Source organism: Cupressus sempervirens, chromosome 5 (assembly GCF_028749045.1).
Source record: "Cupressus sempervirens isolate cs-2001-9-10 chromosome 5, ASM2874904v1, whole genome shotgun sequence".
NCBI classification, from domain to species: domain Eukaryota; kingdom Viridiplantae; phylum Streptophyta; class Pinopsida; order Cupressales; family Cupressaceae; genus Cupressus; species Cupressus sempervirens.
The window spans coordinates 748,143,420-748,157,735 of NC_143122.1; the positions used below are offsets into that span (position 1 = coordinate 748,143,420).

The 14,316-nt window shown below is 37.1% G+C and overlaps 1 pseudogene; it reads right to left on the reverse strand.

Annotated features, from left to right (window-relative positions):
- Positions 1-648: 648 nt before the first annotated feature.
- LOC149558084 (disease resistance protein Roq1-like) overlaps positions 649-14,316 on the reverse strand; it is a 203,141-nt pseudogene continuing 189,473 nt past the window's right edge.

Here is a 14,316-nt window from a genome sequence, read left to right on the forward strand (position 1 = left end):
TTATATTTGTGTGCTTGAGTTTATTCTGCACATATTAATAGATTGTTATAAAAACTGATCTTCATCAGTTCATAACTAAATCTATCAATTACAAACTTATTAATTCTTCATTAAATAATTCAACCCAATTAAGTACATTTTCATATCCAATATATTTTATAATTAAAAAAATACATTTATAATTAACTTATCATTTAAACATACAATATATAGTTAAATAGTATCTTTATTTATCGACCACCCAAACAACAATGACTTAAGATATGATTATATTAAGTTCTTCATCACGATACTATACATACAACATATATATAAGTAATAAATTACTATTATAAATTTCATTAGTTTCACTTAACAACATAGCTCCTTACCTCACTTGATCTTGAGATGTGCTACACTTTAAATAAGATTTTAAACACTTCCTATTGAAAATTTCATATTCAGTAAAATTTCCAATTTCATTTTAAACTTAAAAAAGGGGGAAAGGTGTATTCATCAACAACAAAAAAGAGGGGTAATTTTTTTATTGAAACAAGGCAAGGTTACAAAGAATAACAAGTACACAAGGTAGCTGGAAGACAAAATAGATATCATAGTTTCAATTATCAAATGTCTACAGGAAAAAATGGCAAAACTTCCTTTTGTACCTTAAAAACGTTGATTTCTCAACTGTCTCAATATGTTCAAATATTTAATGTGATACCGCCGTGTGTAAGTACAAAGGATTGGAGGAATGAGGAGAGGAATAATAAGGTCATTCAAGCATAGCATTGCTTCGTACTTTTTCACGCACACGATCGAATTCACAAAGCTTTTGGAAAACACTGGAACACGAACATCACTGCTATCAATTGCCTCTCTAATGTCACCACTTCCGTTATCCTCACTGTCTCTGCATATACGAAGTGATCCCGTGCGCAGGCATTTGTACTTAACATCCATCAATACTTCCCTTTCATCTTCTGTGTGGTACACAAAGTAGACATTCAACTTCTTCTGCATCAAGCTTCATATGCCCACGCTTCTGCAAAATATAAAGCTTTTTCAATCATCACTTTATCACGAGACAACGTTTGAAATGTCTTCTTCAAAAGTTCTTAAATAGAGTATGTATACAACAAGTGAAATGCGCCTATAAGTGCCTGCCAATCATTCACATCGTCCAAGATGACAAGGATTCGAACTCCTCGCAACAGGTTTTTCATCAGAGCCTTACCCTTATCAACACTTGAAACTTCTCCGTAGTAATTTCCCAGACTTCATAGAATTTCGCGTTGCAAGTCCACAAGCATCCCGTTTTTCTGAGCAAAGAAATAAGCATCAAACCTGGTTTAGATTATGTTGTAAACAGTCTTGGCCAAGGTGGTTTATCCAATACCGCCTATACCGTTGACTCCCACTCTCACCATGCTACGCCACGAATTTAGATCTAATCTTTTGAGTAGGTCAGATATATGTGTTTCAAGTCCTACCAGATGCTTAGGAACATCTAGTGGAGAAATCTTCAAGGTATTCAACACGTCTTTCACAACTCTTTTTACCAATCTTTTAGTCTCTCTTTGTACCTGCAAATCACCTTCCAGATATTACACCTTGCTTCATATTTAAGAATATAAGAATTACTAAATTTCACAAGTAGAACAAGTTTATCAGGACAATATAGACCATAAACAACTACCAATCTTGCTTTTAAATTTGAAAATGCTGCTTAGAATGTTTAAGGCTTTGTATAACTTAGGGTCTGTTTGGCAGGAATATGAGTGGAATAGGCATATGTAAATTCTTCAAATTTTTCGTTTGGGTGCACTAAATCAAAATTTTGAATAGGAATACGTATTCTAATTTTGGCCCAAAAATGGACATTTGCAATTCCATCTATATAGGTGAAATTCAGTATTCGTATTCCAATTTTATTTATTTTAGAAAATACAATTTTTTTGGGTCAGTTAATTCTCCATCAAATTTAGACTGAACAAAACTAAAATAGGAACACATATTCTTATTTTATATTCTAAAATAACAATTTCAGAATACATATTCCTATTCCTATATTCTTATTTCCGCAGCCAAACAGACTCTTAAGGATAGCCAGTCAACCTAACTGAAAGGTGAATTTTACTGTAACACTTGAACCAGTAATGGAGCTGATGTATTTGACGAGGGAGTACTGAGAATATCGAGATCCCTTAAGCAGGTAGGGGCTGCGACTCACTAATTAAACGCTCGTGATTATTATTAAATCGTAAAAAAATTAGTTGCTCTCAAGATCCAACCAATACAATATATCCTCTTGCTATAATGTGATGCATCGTATGCATATTGCACTACTGATGATATTTTAAGAATTTATAATTTAAAAGTCATAAGGTTAATTTGAGTTCTAAACTGTCAAAAGTTCAGTTTATAGTTTACTTTAATTGGGGTCTATTATTTCTATATATAGATCCGGTTGTTGAAGCCAGTAATGTATTGAGGATCACTTGTATTCTATTATATATATATATATATATATATCTTTCAATTATGACGAAGGCAAGGCCTTTTTACTCCTAAGTGAGAGTCAACAGAGTATTGAATTTTGTTTTAGCTTTCATTTGTTTTTGTTAACGCAGGTAAATTCCCATTTTATTGGAAAATATAGTTGATTCATGTTAATTATTGTTAGTTGGACAGCTGTTATTTCTGACCCGGAAATAGCAGCACTATTTATGGGTAGCTTGGACAGCTGTTCATCCTTATCTATGAATAGCGGTTGTATTTATGGGTGGTTTGGATAGCTGTTTGTCCACTTGCCAAAAATTAGTAAATGGTTATTATTTACTAATTTTAGAGATTCCCTTTTGGACACCTTGCAACCAATTCTATTATTGGCTGTTGAGTTGTCTTAATCTCAGCCGTTGGTTTGATTTAATCTCGGTCATTGGTTTACCAACGAGAGTAGTATAAAAAGGGGTCTAGGGGGCATTTGGAGAGCAAGGGCACTGGAAGGGGGAAGCTTTGGTGAAGTTGTTTGCAGTGTTAGCAAACAGTCTTGCAGTGTTAGCAAGGGCACAGTGAATGAAGCTTTGGTGAAGCTGTTTGCAGTGTTAGCAAACAGTCTTGCAGTGTTAGCAAGGTCACAGGAAGAAGCTTTTGTGAAGCAGTTTGCAGTGTTAACAAACAGTCTTGCAGTGTTAGCAAGGGCACAGTGAAAAAGCTTTTGTGAAGCAGTTTGCAGTGTTAGCAAACAGTCTTGCAGTGTTAGCAAGGGCGCAGTGTTAGCGCAGGGATAGCAGTGAGAAATATCAGCGGGAGAAATTAGGAGGTTGTCGGAGTTCTGCCAGTGTGAGGCAAGGAATTTTGTATCTCTTGATTTGCTGAAGTTTAATATAATTTCTCATCTATAGAACTGGTTTTCCCTTAGGAGTTTTTCCAGGGACAATTTGTCCGAAAATATTGTGTTGATTCTGTTGCGCATTTCTTTCCGTATTTTAAGTGAAGTTGCAGTTGTGTTATTTTTTGATATTAGCTGAGAATTTATTTTCAGCAGTTTAATAATCATTTGTGATAGGAGATTAATAATCAGTGACTGCAATAGTTTGATTTTTCACATGGTATGAGAGCATTGTTAAGGGTAGAAGAGTTTTGCCCTAGGAAAGAAATTTTGATCTCTTTAGATTTATTATTGCTTTAAACCCTTGAGATGGCTTCAGCTGGTTTGAGAGATCAGGATAGGTTGGATGGTGCCTCAAATTTTGGTGTCTGGAAGGCCAAAATTTCTTTATTGTTGGAAGAGAATGGTATCAAGGATTATGCTACTAGTGGTGTACCTGTACCAACGGATTCAACATAGCTTGCAGCATATAGGAAGGACGATGCCAAAGCGAGGAGGATTATCCTTGATGGTGTCAAGGATCATATTGTTCCACATATCTTGGAGCTAGATACAGCAAAGAAGATGTGGGACGCCATTCTAAATCTGTACCAGAATGCTACCACTAACAGGAAGTTGATTCTAAGAGAGAAGCTAAAGAATACCCGGATGAATCAGGGAGAAGACGTCACAAGTTACCTCACCAGGCTCAGACTTGTCAAGGATGAGTTAGCAACTGTTGGAGATAGCCCTAGTGATGATGAGCTAGTGAGAATAGCCCTAAATGGGTTTACTAAACAATGGAGTGTCTTTGTTCAAGTTGTTAGTGGACGAGATACTTTACCGAGTTGGGATCGACTATGGACTGATTTCACTCAGGAGGAGTTTAGACTAAGTCTTGTCAATGGGGCCAACAAGAGTCAGAAAAATGAGGTGGAACAAGAGAACGTTGCCCTAGCGGGTAAAGGGAAAGCAAAGAAGGGATCTAGCAAAGGATCAAATTCACAAAGTGAAAAGAAGAAGAAGGACCTTTCTAAGGTTAAGTGCTTTGGATGTCACGAGTTTGGCCACTATGTCAGTGATTGCCCAGAGAGGAAAAAGGTTAAGAAGCAGGTGGCAGCTTCAGCAAGTGCAGAAGAACTCTCTAGCAGAATGGAAGATGAGTTTGCACTCATAGCTTGTATGGTTAGCTCAACCTCACAGTGTGTTTGGTATATAGATAGTGGGGCATCATTTCATATGACAGGAGTTAGAGAGTACTTCTCCAGTTACAAGGAGGAGGACACCAACATCCATATTTCTATGGGAAACTTGTCCAAACTCAACCCTGTTGGGAAAGGGACTGTTCAATTTTAGAGGGAGAATGGAAAGATAATTCCTCTTCATGATGTGTTATATGTGCCAGGCTTAGGTATGAATTTGATTTCTGTATCTGTTCTTCAGGATAGGGGGTATAATATACTCTTTAGAGGGACACATGTGTTGATTAAGCACAAGGATTGGAAATCACCCATAACTATTGGAGTTAGGAGTGGTCGCCTTTATAGATTGCAGTTTGATACTCCTAAGGCACTTATGAGCAACAATAATCCTAGAGATCTTGGAGAGCTATGGCATAGGAGGTTGGGCCATATTCATCATGGAGCACTTCGATTGCTTCGTGAGATCGTGACAGGTGTTCCAGAGGTGAGCACAGAGCATGATGATGTATGTAAGGGATGTGTGTTGGGGAAGTTTGCGAAAGCATCTTTTCCAAGGAGTGACACCAGTTCTAAGGGTGTTCTTGATCTAGTACATTCAGATGTTTGTGGACCAATGTCAACGAAATCTCTCAGAGGATATGAGTACTATGTTACTTTTATTGATGACTTCTCTAGAAAGACCTGGATATACTTTTTGAAGACTAAAGATGAGGTTTTCAGTCGATTCCAAGAGTTCAAGGCTCTTGTGGAGAACTCGATAGGAAAGAAGATAAAGGTTCTTCGGTCAGACAATGGAGGCGAGTACAAAGGAAATGTCTTCCAGGAGTTCTGCACCAGAGAAGGAATCAAGAGAGAATGGACTGTTCCTTACAATCCACAGTAGAATGGAGTTGCTGAGAGGAAGAACCGTTCTATATCGGAGGCAGCAAGAGCTATGCTACATGACCAGGACATGCCCCGTTACTTATGGGCAGAGGCATGTAATACAACAATCTACATTCAGAATAGAGTTCCACACAAGGTGTTAGGGAAGATGACACCAGAGGAGGCTTTCACAGGGAAGAAGCCAGATGTTAGTCACTTCAGGATATTCGGGAGTTTGGCATATTGTCATATTCCTGGAGATACACGTACAAAGTTAGATCAGACTGCAGAGAGGGGGTACTTTGTTGGGTACAGTGAGACCTCAAAGGCATACAGGGTTTTCATTCCGGGGACTAAAAGAGTTATTGTCAGACGGGATGTCAAGTTCTTGGAGGACAAGGCATTCAAGAGATCCAGAGATTTGCCAGCAGATGATCAGAGTGAGCAGCCAACAAAAGCTCCAAGACCAAGTCAAGGGCATTAAAGCTCAAGTACAGTTACCAGTACGAGTGTAGACTCAGTTAGTGAAGATTCACAGAGTATGGAGCAACAGGTGCAACAGGAAATGCATCTGGAAGACTTAGAGGTTGACATTTCATCCTCTACAGTCGGTAGCAGGAACCATGTGGTTCCAGATACACAAAGGGATACTCAGGAGTTTGTGGGAGCTCCTAGGAAGAGTACTAGACAGCGAAGACAACCAGCCAAGTTCAATGACTATGTGGCATTAGTTAGTCAGTTGGTAGATAGTGAGCCTTCTAGCTATCAGGAAGCTGCAGAACATCAGGTATGGCGAGATGCTATGGTTGAGGAATATTCTTCAATAATGCAGAATGATGTGTGGGAGGTAGTACCTAGACCAACAGATAGGGTTGTATTTGGATCACGCTGGATCTATAAGATAAAGCACGGTGCCGATGGTAGCATCGAGAAATACAAGGCTAGGTTTGTGGCAAAGGGGTTCTCTCAGAACGAGGGAATAGACTATGAGGAGACATTTGCTCTAGTTGCCAGGTATACTTCTATACAAGCTGTAATCTCACTTGCAGCACAGATGGGATGGCAGATCCATCAAATGGATGTCAAGACAGCATTCCTCAATGGTGAGTTGAAGGAGGAGGTATACATAGAACAACCAGAAAGCTTTGTAGCGCACAACAAAGAGACCCACATGTGCAGATTGAAGAAACTTGTTCGACTACAATACATACCTACAGATGAGCAGGTAGCAGACATTCTGATGAAGGCTTTGGGAAAGGCCAAATTTATCTTCTTCAGAGATAAGATGGGTGTCATGCAAAACAGCTTCCTCGCTAAGAGGGACTGTTAATTATTGTTAGTTGGACAGCTGTTATTTCTTACCCGGAAATAGCAGCACTATTTATGGGTAGCTTGGATAGCTGTTTGTCCTTATCTATGAATAGCGGTTGTATTTATGGGTGGTTTGGATAGTTGTTTGTCCACTTGCCAAAAATTAGTAAATGGTTATTATTTACTAATTTTAGAGATTCCCTTTTGGACACCTTGCAACCTATTCTATTATTGGCTGTTGAGTTGTCTTAATCTTAGCCGTTGGTTTGATTTAATCTTGGTCGTTGGTTTACCAACGAGAGTAGTATAAAAAGGGGTCTAGGGGGCATTTGGAGAGCAAGGGCACAGGAAGGGGGAAGCTTTGGTGAAGCTGTTTGCAGTGTTAGCAAACAGTCTTGCAGTGTTAGCAAGGGCACAGTGAATGAAGCTTTGGTGAAGCTGTTTGCAGTGTTAGCAAACAGTCTTGCAGTGTTAGCAAGGTCACAGGAAGAAGCTTTTGTGAAGCAGTTTGCAGTGTTAGCAAACAGTCTTGCAGTGTTAGCAAGGGCACAGTGAAAAAGCTTTTGTGAAGCAGTTTGCAGTGTTAGCAAACAGTCTTGCAGTGTTAGCAAGGGCGCAGTGTTAGCGCAGGGATAGCAGTGAGAAATATCAGCGGGAGAAATTAGGAGGTTGTCAGAGTTCTGCCAGTGTGAGGCAAGGAATTTTGTATCTCTTGATTTGCTGAAGTTTAATATAATTTCTCATCTGTAGAACTGGTTTTCCCTTAAGGGTTTTTCCAGGGACAATTTGTCCGAAAATATTGTGTTGATTCTGTTGCGCATTTCTTTCCGTATTTTAAGTGAAGTTGCAGTTGTGTTATTTTTTGATATTAGCTGGGAATTTATTTTCAGCAGTTTAATAATCATTTGTGATAGGAGATTAATAATCAGTGACTGCAATAGTTTGATTTTTCACAATTCACTCATCGAATCAAGTCAAAAAGTAGAATAAACTATTTAAGCTTATTCTTTGAAACTAAGAATACTTTATAAATTTGCTGACAACTTTACAAGTCAATTTTTTTTGGAAATACGAGAAAAAGGTAGTGGTCTACGATTTACCGTAGTCAATTTCCTATTAATCATGCATCTTTATTTTTCGATTTCCATGGAATCAATCTGTTGATGATTTAGACCCCAATAAGAAAACCCCTGCATTAGGAATTAAGGTGCTCCCATTGAAGGGGGTTTCTAAATTTCTTAAAGAGATAGGTATATTTCTTATTTAGGTTTATTTTTAAATCTGATTTATTTTAATAATTGGGGTCTATTATTTCTATATATATATATATATATATATATATTTTCCTCAATTGTATTCTCATCCTGCCGATCTAAGTGGCCGTAATGCTTTCGGAATGCCTCTACAAATGGGCCTCCCTTTCTCTGAGGGTAGCGAACATCGCAGGACTCCACATCATTGAAGAGAGGAATGACGACCACATTGGATCTGCACATCTGGGTCGCCTCCTTCAGACACCAAGTTGATTGTGCATAGTTTCGAAAAAATATCGGGATGCATATATCAGTTGTTTCTATGGCTATTTACAAGCTAGAACCAATTTCTTTGCCCTTGACCAGTTCTTCGCTGTCCATAAAAACTCTAAGTCCCACTCGAAAGAGAGATCTGTATAGACATTCTACTAAATTTGTTCTCACATCTGTTCCACGAAAGCTGAGAAACACATTAAATTTGTTGTTGACATGGAAAGGGATATTGTTGGGTGGAGGCTGATACCGATGAAGCTTCTCGTTGAGATCGACGAGGATTTGGGTTGTGGGAGACTGGTGCTCAATAGAAATATGAAGATTAACGCCAAGATTGCTGCTGCTCAGAAATAGAAAATTCTAGTTCCACCACTGTTCACAACAATTAAAATTAGAACTTTCATGGATAGTTGTTTGATTGCATGGTTATCGGCAGTTTTTTAGTAATTTCTAAATTTGATGGTTAATAATGCATGCAATCATGCTGAAGATGCCATATAGAACTTGAGATTAGGTAGTATTTTTAATTAGTTATTTTTTATATAAGTATACCAGCAGTGGTATTAAATGTAATGGTTTTTTGGAATAGAATAATCTGTAATAAAAAAGTTGTTTTGATTCTGCTCTAAAAATAGAGCATACTCTATTTCTTCATTGTTGGAGGTTTGTTTATTTTGTTTGTTTATCATCTTTGCTGTTATAGATTGGATTGTGTAGGTGTTCATATTCTACATTTGGTATCAGAGCTGAAGGTGTTTGGAAGACAACAGCATGGCAAACAATTTGCAAATCCCAGAGTTTGATGGAGTTGATTACCAATATTGGTCAATCAAGATGAAGAATTTTTTGATTGGGAAAGATATTTGGGAGATTGTTGAATCCGGATATGAAGAGCCTGCAGATTGGAATACTCTCCAACCTAATGACAGGAGATTGAAGAAAGAAGCTGAGAAGAAGAATGCAATGGCATTGTTTCACATTCAAATGGCTCTTGATAAAAGCTTGTTTCCCCGAATTGCTGATGCACAGACAGCAAAAGAGGCCTGGAAGACTCTAAAAGATGCTTACCATGGCAATGAACAGATCAAGGTTGTGAAGCTACAATCCTTGAAAAGAGAATATGAGAACTTGAAGATGAAGGAGACAGAGAGTGTGGGAGATTTTTGTGTGAGAGTGAAAGATGTGACTAATAAAATGGCCACTTTGGGTGAATCTATTGCTCAAGAGCAAATAATACAAAAGGTATTGAGATCTCTAACCCCAAGATGGAATATTGTAGTAATTGCCATAGAAGAAAGTAAAAATTTAGCTACCATGGAGTATGATGAATTGGTTGGATCTCTTATATCACATGAGGATAGAATAAGGGACACATCTACCAGTGTTAATGAGAAGGCTTTTGCTTCCCAAATGCAAATTTCAAAGAACGATGGTGCTAGCAGTAGTAGTAACAACAACAAAGGCTCGGGAAGGGGCCAAAATCAAAATTTTTCAAGAGGATCTAGAGGAAGAGGAGGTGCTCAAGGAGGAAGAGGTAGAGGCAGATTTAATAAAAGGAACATCCAATGCTATCATTGCAATAAGTATGGACATTTTGAGAGAGAGTGTAGACTAAAATCAGGTAACAATAATGCAAATTATGCCCAACAAGATGAGAATCCTTCCTCGGGTAATTTATTTTTGTGTTATGGGAAAGGTGAAAGTAATGTGAATGATGTTTGGTATTTAGATTCTAGATGCTCTAACCATATGTCAGGTAACAAAGAAATATTTTCAAAGCTTGATGATAGTTACAGATCCAATATTACCCTTGGTAATAACAATACTTTGGATGTTGCAGCCAAAGGAGCCATAGATGTTCAGACAAAGGAAGGTATGAAAAGTGTTCAAGATATTTATTATACTCCCAAGTTGAAGCATAATTTATTGAGTGTTGGGCAGCTATGTGAGAAGAATTATAGAGTGGTATTTGAGAACATGCAATGTACTATCTATGATAAGAATCGAAAAAATAAAGTGATTACAGTTGTTCCTATGACAAAGAATAGGATGTTTCCTTTGAAGTTTGGTCAAAATGACAATCAGATTGTCAATATGGCTTATGAGGATAAAAGTTGGTTGTGGCATCTCAGGTATGGCCATTTAAATTTCAATAGTTTGAAGAATCTAACATCAAATGCATTAGTTCTTGGATTGCCTAAGGTTGAAGAGCATAAACAGATTTGTGAAGGGTGTGCAAAAGGGAAACATTCAAGGGAATCATTTCCAAAAGGCAATGCATGGAGGGCCCAATACCCACTTCAACTTATTCATTCAGATATTTGTGGTCCAATGCAAACACAAAGCTTGGGTAAGTCATCATATTTCATTACTTTTATAGATGATTACTCACGCATGTGTTGGGTATATTTTTTGAAGACTAAGGATGAAGCCTTTGATACATTCAAGAGGTTTAAAGCTCGTGTAGAGAATGAGAAAGGGAACACAATCAGATGTTTGAGAACAGATCGAGGAGGAGAATTTTGCTCAAACAATTTTCAGAATTTTTGTGAGAGGAATGGCATCAAAAGACAACTCACAACTGCATACACACCCCAACAGAATGGAGTGGTTGAAAGGAAGAATCGTACTGTGGTAGAAATGGCAAGGAGCATGTTACAAACCAAGGGTTTGAACAATTCTTATTGGGCTGATTCAGTTGCTACAGCCGTATATATTCTCAACAGGAGTCCTACAAGTGCCCTACACAAGATGACTCCATATGAAGCATGGTATGAGAAAAAGCCTAACGTAAATCATTTTAAAGTTTTTGGTTGTTTGGCTTATGTTCGCATCCCTGATCAGAATAGGCAAAAGCTAGATGCTAAAAGTGAATCATGTATTTTTGTGGGCTATAGTGAGGAAAGCAAAGCTTATAGATTATTCAATCCTATTACTAATAAGGTTGTTTTTTCAAGAGATGTGATTTTTGATGAAGGGGGAGTTTATGGTCATCAAAAACAACTTGTTGGAAAGCCAAAATCAGTTTTGGGTGATGATGATATTGCTGATAATGATAATGAGCAGCTAGCTAATGGTTCTATTTCAAGATCACCAAGCCCACCAAGAAACCCCTCACCAATCCCAAGAGCAAGTCCATCCTCAAGTCCTCCAAGGAAGGTAAGAAGTTTGAGTGATATCTATGAGAGGTGTCAAAATCAAGCACATGAAGAAGATCCAATAGGTGAGACAGTAAATTTTGCATTACTTGCTAAAGCTGATTTTGAGCCATCATGTTTTGAAGATGCATGTGCTAATGAGGTTTGGATGCAAGAAATGAATGAAGAGATGGATTCCATTGATAGGAATGAAACATGGGAGCTTGTAGATCTTCCACATAAGAAGAAGAAGATTGGCACAAAATGGGTCTATAAGACCAAGTATAATAGTGATGGGAGTGTTGAAAGATTGGTTGCTAAAGGTTTCACTCAAAGGTATGGCATTGATTATGAAGAAACTTTTGCACCAGTATCAAGACAAGAAACTATTAGGATGCTAATCTCTCTTGCAGCTCAAAAAAAATGGAGTATTCATCACATGGATGTGAAAAGTGCCTTCTTGAATGGGTACTTAAAAGAAGAGGTATATGTGGGACAGCCACAAGGTTTTGAGATTCAAGGCAAAGAAGATTATGTCTACAAGTTGAAGAAGGCTTTGTATGGCCTCAAGCAAGCACCACGTGCATGGTATGCAAGAATTGATGGATATTTTCAGCAGAATGGCTTTCAAAGAAGTAAGAGTGAACCTACCCTTTACTACAAACAAGAAGGTAATGATATTCTCATTGTGAGTTTGTATGTTGATGATTTATTATATATGGGTAGTAGTTCAAAGATGAAAGATGAATTTAAAGTTGCTATGATGAATGAGTTTGAGATGAACGATTTAGGCCTCATGAAGTACTTTCTTGGCATGGAGGTTTATCAAGGTAAAGATGAAATTTTTATTTGTCAAGAAAAATATGCAAAAGATATGTTGAATAAATTTGATATGGCAGATTGTAAACCTCTTTCCACTCCAATTGCTCATGGAGTTACATTATGTAGAGATGATGGTGCTAAAATTGTTGATGAGACATTATACAGGAGCATTGTGGGGAGTTTGATGTTTCTAACTCACACAAGGCCTGATATTGCTTATTCAGTTTCATTGGTTTCAAGGTATATGACAAATCCATCAGAGGAACATATGAAGGCAGCCAAGAGAATTTTGAGGTATGTGAAAAGTACGGTAGATTTTGGCATTCACTATTCTTCTAATAAGTTTGAGCTTGTTGGCTTTAGTGATTCAGATTGGGGAGGTTGTTTGGATGACCGAAAATCTACATCTGATAATTGTTTTTCTTTGGGTTCTGGTTTAATTACATGGAGTTCAAAGAAACAAAGTATGGTTGCTCTCTCTTCTACAGAAGCGGAATATGTTGCGGTCACTTCAGCTAGCACACAAGCTTTATGGCTTAGAAAGCTTCTTGAAGAAATTGGGGAGATACAGGTTCAGCCTACTGTGATTTTTTGTGACAACATAAGTGCTATTAAATTGGCCAAGAATCCGGTTCATCATAACAGGACCAAACACTTTGATTTGAAACAACATTTCATTAGAGATTTGGTACAAAATAAAGTGGTTGAGCTAAAGTACATCAGCACAAAGGAGCAAATTGCAGACATCTTCACAAAGGCAGTTGCAAAAGATCAGTTTTTGCTACTCAGAGATCAAATTGTCAGTCCTCTCAGCATCAAGGGGGAGTATGAAGATTAACGCCAAGATTGCTGCTGCTCGGAAATAGAAAATTCCAGTTCCACCACTGTTCACAACAATTAAAATCAGAACTTTCATGGATGGTTGTTAGATTGCATGGTTATCGGCAGTTTTTTAGTAATTTCTAAATTTGATGGTTAATAATGCATGAAGATGCCATATAGAACTTGAGATTAGGTAGTAGTTTTAATTAGTTATTTTCTATATAAGTATACCAGCAGTGGTATTAAATGTAATGGTTTTTTGGAATAGAATAATCTGTAATAAAAAAGTTGTTTTGATTCTGCTCTAAAAATAGAGCGTACTCTGTTTCTTCATTGTTGGAGGTTTGTTTATTTTGTTTGTTTATCATCTTTTCTGTTATAGATTGGATTGTGTAGGTGTTCATATTCTACAAAATATCCATCACTTATTTTTCCGAGGTTTCGAGAGCTTAAAGATACAACTTTTAAGTGCAGCACAAAAGAGAAACAAATTAGCATATCCAGTCACAACGTGAATAGAAAGTTGAATGCAGTAAACCATCGATACTTAGTATTTGTCAGAAATTGTATGAACAGAAACCATCGATACTAACTCCGTTTAGAATCGGTGAGATTGATACGGCAATAAAATAATAATAAACGATAGTTGACGTAAATCTCGAGGAACATTAGCCCCATGGTAATATTGTGGGATCACCCCCCTCTATATAATGTTTGCTGCTATTACAATATAAATTAATACGTTGTGCCAACTGAATACACTATGCCATATTTTCTCGATTATACTTTATGACATGTCTTGACTGTGCAATAGTTTGAATACAAAATCTAATCCTACTATTCCTGAAAATCTCATATATGTATTTATCTTCTGTAAAATGAGAAACAATAGTTTAGCTAATATAATTTCTAAAATACATTTTCTAATAAATACAACCTATTATTCCAACACATTTCAATAGCTTTTGACATCCTCTGGATTTTAATGTTCATCTCATGTCGCAATAACTCTTTTTTCATTAAGCTTTTCAAGCTGATCTGGTGAAGATTTGTCTTTCTCAATTTCCTCAACAGTAATGCTTTTATTTATCTGTATCTAATCTATGATTTCTTTTTCTTTTAGATATAGATTTTTCCAACAACTCCTTAAGTGTTTTATAACTTCTTTATGCTTTTTATTTAGTTTAGTGTTCTCTATATTTGATTTATGAATATCTTTAAGTGCAATCAAGAGCTACTTTTGAATGCTACTAGTTTCTGTTAGGGTCTGTTTGGTTGCT